The sequence below is a fragment of the Oncorhynchus mykiss genome, chromosome 6 (assembly GCF_013265735.2).
Source record: "Oncorhynchus mykiss isolate Arlee chromosome 6, USDA_OmykA_1.1, whole genome shotgun sequence".
In the NCBI taxonomy this organism is placed as follows: Eukaryota; Metazoa; Chordata; class Actinopteri; order Salmoniformes; family Salmonidae; genus Oncorhynchus; species Oncorhynchus mykiss.
In genome coordinates this window covers 77,281,807-77,292,027 of record NC_048570.1, presented here as the reverse complement: position 1 = coordinate 77,292,027, position 10,221 = coordinate 77,281,807, and the positions used below count along the sequence as shown (strand labels likewise).

Below are 10,221 nucleotides of genomic sequence, written 5' to 3'. Positions count from 1 at the left end.
TATGACTGTCTGTTTGTGTTTATTGATGTGTGTGTCCTGAGCGAGCGTGAGGCTTCCAGGTGAATCTCATCAGATAAAGTCTCAGGGAGCTCATCAATCACCAGGCCCTGACATACATTTTTCCTGTTACTAATGTGAACATGCTAAATTATTTGTAGTGTAATTAGTTCATGAAATGTCAGGAAATGTCAACGCGGCCTGGCAGCGCAGGGCAGGGCCCTGTGACAGGGAGGGAGCGATAGGAGAAAGTGTCAGTGGGAGCCCAGCAGAGGTGGGGTAGCTGGGGTAGAGGGCAGGAGAGGGCTGGGGGTAGCTCCAGGGTGTCTGTAGGTCCTCTGAACCTGCTGAAAGAACAGGAATATGTCTGGCTGATAGCTATCACAGTGGGAAATATCTTGTTTATGCTAGTTGTAAAATGGATACTGTGTTTCTCATTAGGCCTACCCCTCTGTTCTTGTATGGATGCTGATTGAATTGAGAAGCACCATACATTGACCACAATATAGGTCAACTTTCTGCAACCCTTCTAAATATACTAGTTTGAAAGGATATATGGTTATTCCTCAGTTTGCCACATGCATTTCTGATGAGTTGAATGATGTGTTTTGATGAGAAATTGACTGGGATTTCAGCCTGTGTATTGGTAGCCATCATCTCAGTATCTTCATTCAATGTCTGGTGTAACACGACAGCTCTGAATAGCCCGAACAGGCCTGCACAGGACGCCTCACAGTGCTTGTTATTCCGCGCCAGACTCTGCTATGATATTGTGTTGGAGGCTTGTAGAAACAAACCGTTCGGCCCTGATTGAGGAAACTCATCAATGGTTTTAAAAGAGACAAAAAGGAAGCCCATGCTGTTTGGCTGTGGCAACCTTTGTACTCTTTTCAAATTCAGCTGTTATCTGGAATGTACCAGCTGTCCTTGCAACACAAAAACTGCTGCCTTTTCCAAACATGATCCTGGTGTTTTGCTGTGTGGAATGGGGATTGGGTGGACTGGGTGAGCAGGGGCCACGGGCCCTTGGTGTATGTCTAGAGGGACCCCCAGGAGGGCTCTGAAGGACAAGACTGGAGGGTCTGAAAGCAGCAGGTTGACAGTCTAAGACTGGAGGCTGGTGGTCTGCGACTGGGCACGGTACTGGAAGAGGGTGTGTGTGTGTGTGTGTGTGTGTGTGTGTGTGTGTGTGTGTGTGTGTGTCTGTGTGTGTGTGTGTGTGTGTGTGTGTGTGTGTCTGTGCGTGTGTGTGTGTGTGTGTGTGTGTGTGTGTGTGTGTGTGTGTGTGTGTGTGTGTGTGTGTGTGTGTGTGTGTGTGTGTGTGTGTGCGCGTGTGTGTGCGCGTGTGTGTGCGCATGTGTGCATGAGTCAGACATCAATAGACATTGGAGGTAGTCACAAAAAGAAACACACACTTGAGCCCACAATCACACATACACACTATACTATGGAGCATGTCAAGTACAAACCCAGACCAAAGCTAACCCTCCCATGACACCTGATAACCTGAGACTATGATAGATGATAGGAGGTACTTTGATGTTCCTTTGTGCTTATCTAAATAGAGCCTATAGAAATGCCCTTCGAGACACAAGCCCCTTTTTGCAGCACAGTCAATAACACACGCCTGAACTTCCACATCGGACTACTGTATGTCAATATGTCCCCAAAGATCACTGGAAGCATGGGGGCTCTAGTTCATTGTTTAACTCTGCACTGTATCTGTATGTTTTAATGGAAGGGGGCGTACATGCACACATGCCTGGTCTGTGTGTGTGTCTATATATATTTTATTATGAGATTGTACAGTGCACTCAACAAAAATATAAATGCAACATGCAACAATTTCAGTTACAGTTCAAATTCATGAGGTCCTAATCTGTGGATTTCACATGACTGGGAATACAGATATGCATCTGTTAGTCACAGATACCTTTAAAAAAAAACATAGGGGTGTGGATAAAAAAAACAGTCAGTATCTGGTGTGACGTAGACCTTCGCATAGAGTTGACCAGGCTGTTGATTATGGCCTGTGGAATGTTGTCCCACTCTTCTTTAATGGCTGTGCGATGTTGCTGTATATTGGCGTGAACTGGAACACGCTGTAGTACACTTTGATCCAGAGCATACCAAACATTCTCAATGGTGACATGCCTGGTGAGTATGCAGGCCATGGAAGAACTGGGACATTTTCAGATTCCAGTTGTTGTGTACAGATCCTTAAGACATGGAACTGTGCATTATCATGCTGAAACATGAGGTGATGGCGGCGGATGAATACCATGACAATGGGCCTCAGGATCTCATAACGGAATCTCTGTGCATTCAAATTGCCATCGATAATATGCAATTGTGTTCGTTGTCCGTAGCTTATGCCTGCCCATACCATAACCCCACTGTCACCATGGGCCACTCTGTTGACATCAGCAAACAGCTCGCCCACACGATGCCATCTGCCCTGTACAGTTGAAACCAGGATTCATCTGTGAAGAGCACACTTCTCCAGCGTGCCAGTGGCCATCGAAGGTGAGCATTTGCCCACTGCAGTCGGTTACGACGCCAAACTGCGGTCAGGTCAAGACCCTGGTGAGGATGACGAGAACGCAGATGAGCTTCCCTGAGATGTGGAGATCCTGGGCATATGTGGTTACACATGGTCTGCGGTTGTGAGGCCAGCTGGACATACTACCAAATTCTCAAAAATGATGTTGGAGGTGGCTTATGGTAGAGAAATAAACATTACATTCCCTGGCAACATTCCTGCAGTCAGCATGCCAATTGCACACTCCCTCAAGACTTGAGACATCTGTGGCACTGGGTTGTGTGGCAAAACTGCATATTTTAGAGTGGCCTTTTAATGTCCCCAGCACAAGGTGTAAATGTGTAATGATCCTGCTGTTTAAGCTTCTTGATATGCCACACCTGTCAGGTGGATGGGATTATCTTTGCAAAGGAGCAATACTCACTAACAGGAATATAAACAAATATTTGTACAACATCTGAGAGAAATAAGCTTTTTGTGCATATGGAACATTTCTAGGATATTTTATTTCAGTGCATGCAACATGAGATCAACACTTTACACTTTATATTTTTGTTCAGCATAAGTATGCAAAAGGCCATGTGTGTAGAGTTGCTGCTTCAGAGTGCTGTACAGTACGGCCTTTGACTGTTTGTATATCCATGTTTGTTCTCAGTTCATTTGGTGTCTTTATCTTGCATTAGGCTAAGTGTTGATCCTCTTGGTCTGAAGCTGTGTGGTCTGTAGAGGCCTCAGGTTGCAGGGCCCAGCATCAGCTGCCTCACTAAACCACTTAACTCAACTAATGAATTAGCCTATTAATCAGAGCAGGACCCTCTCCTGATCCTAAGTACTTGTGTATACTAGGAGAATAACACTTTGACCTCTATCCCTGAGGGGCTATTTCAACCATCCTCACACCGGAACATTAAATAAATACAATTTCAGCAGCATATTAATTCCACACATGCCCCATCCATAAGTAATTCGTTATGCTTACTGTATAGTTGTGGTGTACCGTGGGTACAGTGTGTGTGTGTGTGTGTGTGTGTTTGTGTGTGTGTTTTAATCCATTTAAACCAAGTCCAATCTAGCCCTTTTCCTCTCAATCTAGTCTGCCTGCCTTATCTGTAGCTGCTGGCCACAACAATCATCAGAGGTTGAGTGAAATGACTGAAAATAATGTGAAAATATCAAGAGCATCTTTTTCTGTTTCTCCATTTATTCCATCCACTTCCATTGAGCTTTATCACACCCAACACATCTCAACACATCCCCTTCCTCTTTTATTTTTACTCAGATTTGATTTATGCCCACTCCAACTTTTCAATTTCTGACAGATTGAAGTACTTCTATTTAACCGGTTTATTCATCAGTGCCTGCAGGGACAGGGACAGGGACAGGGACAGGGACAGGGACAGGGACAGGGACAGGGACAGGGACAGGGACAGGGACAGGCAGAGACTGCTGTTCCACCGTTCCAGTCAATAAAAATGAGAGAGAGCGAGAGCTTCTCTTCTCTTCCTAGGCAGGCACCTCGTCTTCCCTCTTCCCCCCTTCCCTTTGTGTGCAAAGTGGCAGCCGTGAATTTAATCGAGGGAGAATGTTGTGATTACTTAATGGTTTCCCAGGCAGCCGTGGACTGGGAGAATTAAATTCTGCATCTGCTTTCCAAGGCGTTAATCTCCTCTCCTCACATTCCGCCTGTTATGATGTGCACACAGGAGATAATGTTTAAACCGACTAAAGCAGAGTAAACCAGCGCAGGCTGTTATTGGCTTTATAATTACATAATTAACTTTTTGTCTATAATCGTTACGGAGGTAATGGCGCTGCTAAAACAGGGGGCCTCTGCCGAGCGAGAGGAAGCCAAATGAAAAATCCATAGAATACCTTTAAGAGTCTATGAGTCTGAATCACAGGGAAGAGAGAGAGAGAGAGAGAGAGAGAGAGAGAGAGAGAGAGAGATTATTTCCTCTTCCCTTTTTCTCCCTCCTTATTCCCTCCCTTTTTGAGCGGTAAATGAATGGGATTTGAAGCCAGAAAGACAGTGTGGCCGGCAGGCAGGCAGAGCGTGTGTTATCTGAGTGAGAGGAGGCTCAGCAGCTGGCCAGAGCAGCAGGAGGAGTACTGGGTTCTGCCAGGTGCATGGCAGGAGAGGAAGCCAAACACAGCCGTAAATTACACCTGGCCTCCCAACACAACCAACACCACTCTATTGTAGTGTGATTGAGGCGATTGACCCACCCCACCCGCCAGCTCCAAATGAATTCCATTTCCCACACAGCCAGGTCCCCCTCGTTCCTCCTTATTTCTAATTTACATTGTGATCATATATGTCTGAAAAATGATATCGTAAAAAAGATGAATGTAGTAATTACCACTTCCTCTTATCTCTGCCTCCCCCAGCGTCTCACTGCCTCTGGACTGCTGCCCCGCACCATGTAAGTATGTCACTTATTTCATCATGACAGCCGTAATGTATTCACAAAAGTGCTGCCATAAATATAGGCGTTCAGGTTGGCCACCTCACACCCCAGTCCGAGGGCCTCGCAGCACAGCGGTTCAGTTGCGTCCATGCCGGCTCAAATGAATGGAGAATTGACAAACATTTCCCGGGCCAAATTACCCCTGGTGTCACTGTGAAATTAGGTTCTTGACCCGGCCTCTGATGCATGCTTATATTTCTACATATTTTCCCAATTGATTTTCATGCATGGCGACTCACCATCCCCGTGCGGCAGTGAGCTTATGGGCCTAGGAGAGAGGGGTTTAGGAGTATTTTAATACACCTGTGAAATGAGTCTGTACTTGGCATGAATATGCTAAAGTAGAGCTGTCACAGCACTCAGAGTGATATCCCTACACCTTTCACCGACCACTGAGAGAGAGGCAGGAAGAGGGATAACTGACTTTCACCTATGAGGGATCGGGGACCATATGGGCTTACGCTCATTCCTGCCACTGGCAGTTAACAAATAGGCTTATTAACAGTTCAGAGGGGAAGGACATCAGCAAGGTTATGCAACTCTACTTTCCATCCCATTTAGAATAGAATAGAGGAGAGATATGGAATGAGGTTCTGCTTGTATTGTGTTCTGCTTACAGCACTAGGACTATTCTGATTGGTTAAGCTTTCTGTCTAATGTCTAGTCAGTGATGGCCCTACTGCAATGTTATGAGTCTCATCACCTTGGTTTGAACTTGTAGTATGACTGTGAATGTCAGTTTTTTTCATGATTTAACCAACATCATCTCTGTGACTACTGAGGCCAGTATACATGGCAGAAGGGGTTAGAAGATGGCTTATGCTCCTCAATCATTTCAAAGGCCTCAGTATTTGAGCAAGTATATGTGACTGTCTTTCCCAATGTAATTGGGTTTGGAATGAGTTTATGTGTTTTTCTTGTGTTGTAATAGGATGTGCTTCTGCCATGTCTTGGTGGGTGCCTCTGGTGATCTATATGGCCCATTGACACTGGGTCAGCATTAAAGTGTCTGTGGTGTGACAACTGACCTTGTGACTTCTACTCAGACCCCAATAACCTCCCCTCTGTGCCCAGCATGGTCAATGCTCAATCATATAATGCTAACGATGCTAAAACTAGCACTAGCAGCCCCAACCTTTTTGATTCCAACGGCTCCCACGCCCAGCTCATTGGCATTAACCCACATTATGACTAATCTCCCAAGAGCAACATATTTATGTCTGTTGGGGACAAAAACATAGTGAAAACAAGATGGTAAAAATATATATATATATTTTTTTTTTCAGTAGCCTAATTGACGCTAAGTCATTTCCTGTTGACAGATTTTTTACATTTTATGGCCAGAACTGTTGTACTGTATTTATAGTTTGCTGCCAGTTCTTGACTATTGTGACACCATTTACCAGAATGCAGCAGCCACTACTCTTAAACCAACCTTTGGATGACGTCTACCATAGCGCCCTTTGCTTTACACAGGTGATTTTAATACTCATCACTGCATCCTGTATCAAAAGGTTGTCTGGCCCTCATTAAAGTTCTGTAGATCACTTCACTATTCCCTTTTTGTTAAAAAGCTCTACTACCCGAGCTTCTGACTTCTCTAACTTTATTGTTAAAGTATAAAAACATGAGATACCAAACCTGTTCAGAGGGTTGGTTAACTCTTGAGGTTCCTCAGGACCAAATGAGGTAAATCCCCTTTTAGTTTTAATGCGCCTCACTGATGGAACAATTGACTAAATTCTTTACTACTAGATGTTCTGGTGCCACTCAGGCGTTTTAAAGTAAAGATTAAGGACCAAGTAGCTGAGGAATGTAACTGTTTTTCTGACATGTTGTGCTATATTTAAAATAAAATAAAAAATATATAATGGGTGGGTCCAATCCTGAATGCTGATTGGTTAAAACCACATTAAAGCCAGTTTATTGTATTTGATTGTTGTGTTACTGTGATCAGGGCACCCTTGTGAATTAAACAATTGTCTCAATGGGTTTTCTTTGAATAAATTGTGAATAAATAGAATATGTAAAATATTATTTTTTAAAAGCACTATTGACTACTTTTTGCTATTTCATGCCCTGAACTGAATTGACTTATTTCTTTATGACCTATCCTGAATAAAGTGTACATTTTTTCCACACTTTAAACTTTGAATGCGAGTGCGGTTTGGCATGATTATCAAGTCCTTTTCTTAGAAACGCTGCACTTTGCATGTAAACCCATTCCCCTTTTCTGTCACTTTTGGCATTTGTTTTAAGTTGAACATTTTTGAGACACAAAGGTACTAGCTATCTCTCTCTGGCAATAAAAGCTTGTGTGAAACGTTTTGCTTAACCTGCTGACACCCTTTCCCCTTTCATCTTCAGTCTACTGAGGCTCGGACTACCTTTCCATTTGAAATCCATAACGACGGATGCCAATGACCAAAGGTAACAGCAGGAGGGGAACGCACCCAATATAAACACCAAGAGTTCACAGGTACATACTGTATACATACATGTGTTTGCGTACGTCTACGTGCATGTGTATGTCTTAGCATGTGTGTGTGTGTGTGTGTGTGTGTGTGTGTGTGTGTGTGTGTGTGTGTGTGTGTGTGTGTGTGTGTGCATTCCTGTGTATATGTGGCTTTGACAGTGAGGCATCTCTCCATTTAACCTCCCAAATTCCAGGAACCCCAGTTACAGACCTGTTGAAAGAGCACCAGTGGCCTTTGGTGAGGTTGGTCATAGAAGGGGTCCATACCGACGCAGAGCGGGGCCTGTCCTGGGGGCTTGGTTCTGGGAGACTGAGCCACTGAGCCTTCCCTCCCTTGGTAAATGAAGGCCTGGAGGGCATGCGGCCAGCGGGCCACCTGGCCATGGAAGGAGCGGGACAGGGGAGCAGTGGTGATTAATGCCCTGTGTTTAGGGTGCCGTCATCGGGAGGGAGACGGACGAGGGCTCAGCATGATGGATGAGGGCTGGACCAGGGGCTGATAAGACATGGCCCATGAATCTGTTCTACATCATCGGCTCCTTTGATCACTGACAGAAGTTCAGAGATGGGCCTGTGCATCTGTCTAAACAAACAAACCCCCCCCCCCACACACACACACACACACACACACACACACACACTGGCACTGGCTCTCAGGTTAACACTCAGTCATCTACTGTGGAGGGAGGGAGGGAGGGAGGGGGGGAGGGTGAGAGAGAGAGAGGGAGGGAGAGAGAGAGAGAGAGAGAGAGGGGGGGGTTAGAGAGAGAGAGAGAGAGAGAGAGAGAGACGGAGACATACACCCACGAGGCCTGCTTTGGAGCATGTGGACCATGGCGTTGTGGTTTAAAGCCCCCCAAAAGGATCCCTCTCCTCTGCAATGACAGATTCAGCAGATAAGAGATGATCCATGAAAGCCGATCGGTGTGCTGACAGCGGGAGAGGGGCCTTGGCCCCGGCCGATGGACCGGGTGTATTACTGAGGGCAGACGCAGCTGTTAGGGCCAAACGGCCAGGACCTCTATCCACTCTGTGCCATACCACCACACTGACGTCACATTGAGGCCTCTCTGAGTCACTGTACCCTGCTCTGCTCCTGTTTCTGCACTGGTTCCTTAAGTCACTGGACACAACACTGTTTGCATGCCAGCAACTTAGCCATTCCCTCTCAAAGCCACGCACTTCCTCCATTTTGATCTGGTGACATTGTCTGACAGGTGTTGAAGTGGACTGATCTCAGCAACTCTGTAACTTATTGATGGGAGCCAGGGAATGTTGGGGTTTGAAGTGAAGGAATGTGATTTGATTTATGGCACTAGGAACATATGAATTGGATTCATCAAATGCAATGAGTAAAACCCACATCATGGAAAGCCTTTGTGTTGATCTCTAGACAGACAGACGGACGGACATACAGACAGTACACACAGTATGTGGAACTGGATCCAGTGAGTAGAACAGCAGACTTTCATGTAGTGCCCCCACTGAACACACGTCCACACAGAACTAATTCCATATCCTCATATTCTCCAAAGAAATTACCCCACATACCAAGAGGGGAAAAGAAAAAGGAATGTGGAAAATCCCCTTCAGGAAATGAAAAGCAATAATAAGCTATTTAATTTATACTTGAAATAATGTTATGCTTTTATGCTCAACAGATACTGTATGTGTCCTTATTGCTATTAAATGATTACTCTAACCAAATTATATTAATCAATTTTCAGAGAAAAATGTCCACATCCTCATAAGTCTAATATCTTTTAACTTCATACAGTCGACATGCTAAATTAGACAACTAAAGGGTTCCTCATTTTATTTCAGATTCTATTTCAAACCATCATCTCCTTAATGGCTATCTTCTATATTTAAATATGGAATTATTTTACATATATGTGGTTTTAAGTGTGTCATCCACACTACATAAGCCTGTGATTAAAATAGTTTGTGTTTTTAAATACGAACAGAGATATAACGGATACTTTATAAGAAGCATTAAAACTACATTAAATTCATTTGGATTCATCCAATTAAGTCTGTCCTTGTCTCATTTGGTGTTGAAGATGGTTTTTGTCTGCTCTGGTGCTGTCTTAGATCTTATTTGGCTCATATCTCTGCCTCTTTCTCTCTCTCTCTCTCTCTCTCTCTCTCTCTCTCTCTCTCTCTCTCTCTCTCTCTCTCTCTCTCTCTCTCTCTCTCTCTCTCTCTCTCTAAGCATAAATATGGGTTGTATTTACAATGGTGTTTGTTCTTCACTGGTTGCCCTTTTCTTGTGGCAACAGGTCACAAATCTTGCTGCTGTGATGGCACACTGTGGAATTTCACCCAGTAGATATGGGAGTTTATCAAAATTTGATTTGTTTTCGAATTCTTTGTGGATCTGTGTAATCTGAGGAAAATATGTATCTCGAATATGGTCATACGTTGGACAGGAGGTTAGGAAGTGCAGCTCAGTTTCCACCTCATTTTGTGAGGTGTGTTTGGGTGTGTTTGTGAACGGAGCCCTCTCTCTCTCTCTCTCTCTCTCTCTCTCTCTCTCTCTCTCTCTCTCTCTCTCTCTCTCTCTCTCTCTCTCTCTCTCTCTCTCTCTCTCTCTCTAGCTCTAGCTCTCTCTCTCTCTCTAGCTCTCTGACCTCATGGCAGCAGTATTTGAGACCTTGTCAGACCTCCTATGTCTTTCATGGCATGCTTTTTGTCAATGATTACCAGCCCTGTGAATACCACAAACACAACGTTTA

At 44.5% G+C, this 10,221-nt stretch overlaps 1 long non-coding RNA gene across 1 annotated transcript; it reads left to right on the top strand.

Annotated features, from left to right (window-relative positions):
• Positions 1-4,609: 4,609 nt before the first annotated feature.
• Positions 4,610-8,146, top strand: LOC110525050. Its single transcript, XR_002473706.2, has 3 exons — positions 4,610-4,962; positions 7,375-7,486; positions 7,678-8,146. It is a non-coding gene; the product is annotated as an uncharacterized LOC110525050 (long non-coding RNA).
• The last annotated feature ends 2,075 nt before the right edge of the window (positions 8,147-10,221 follow it).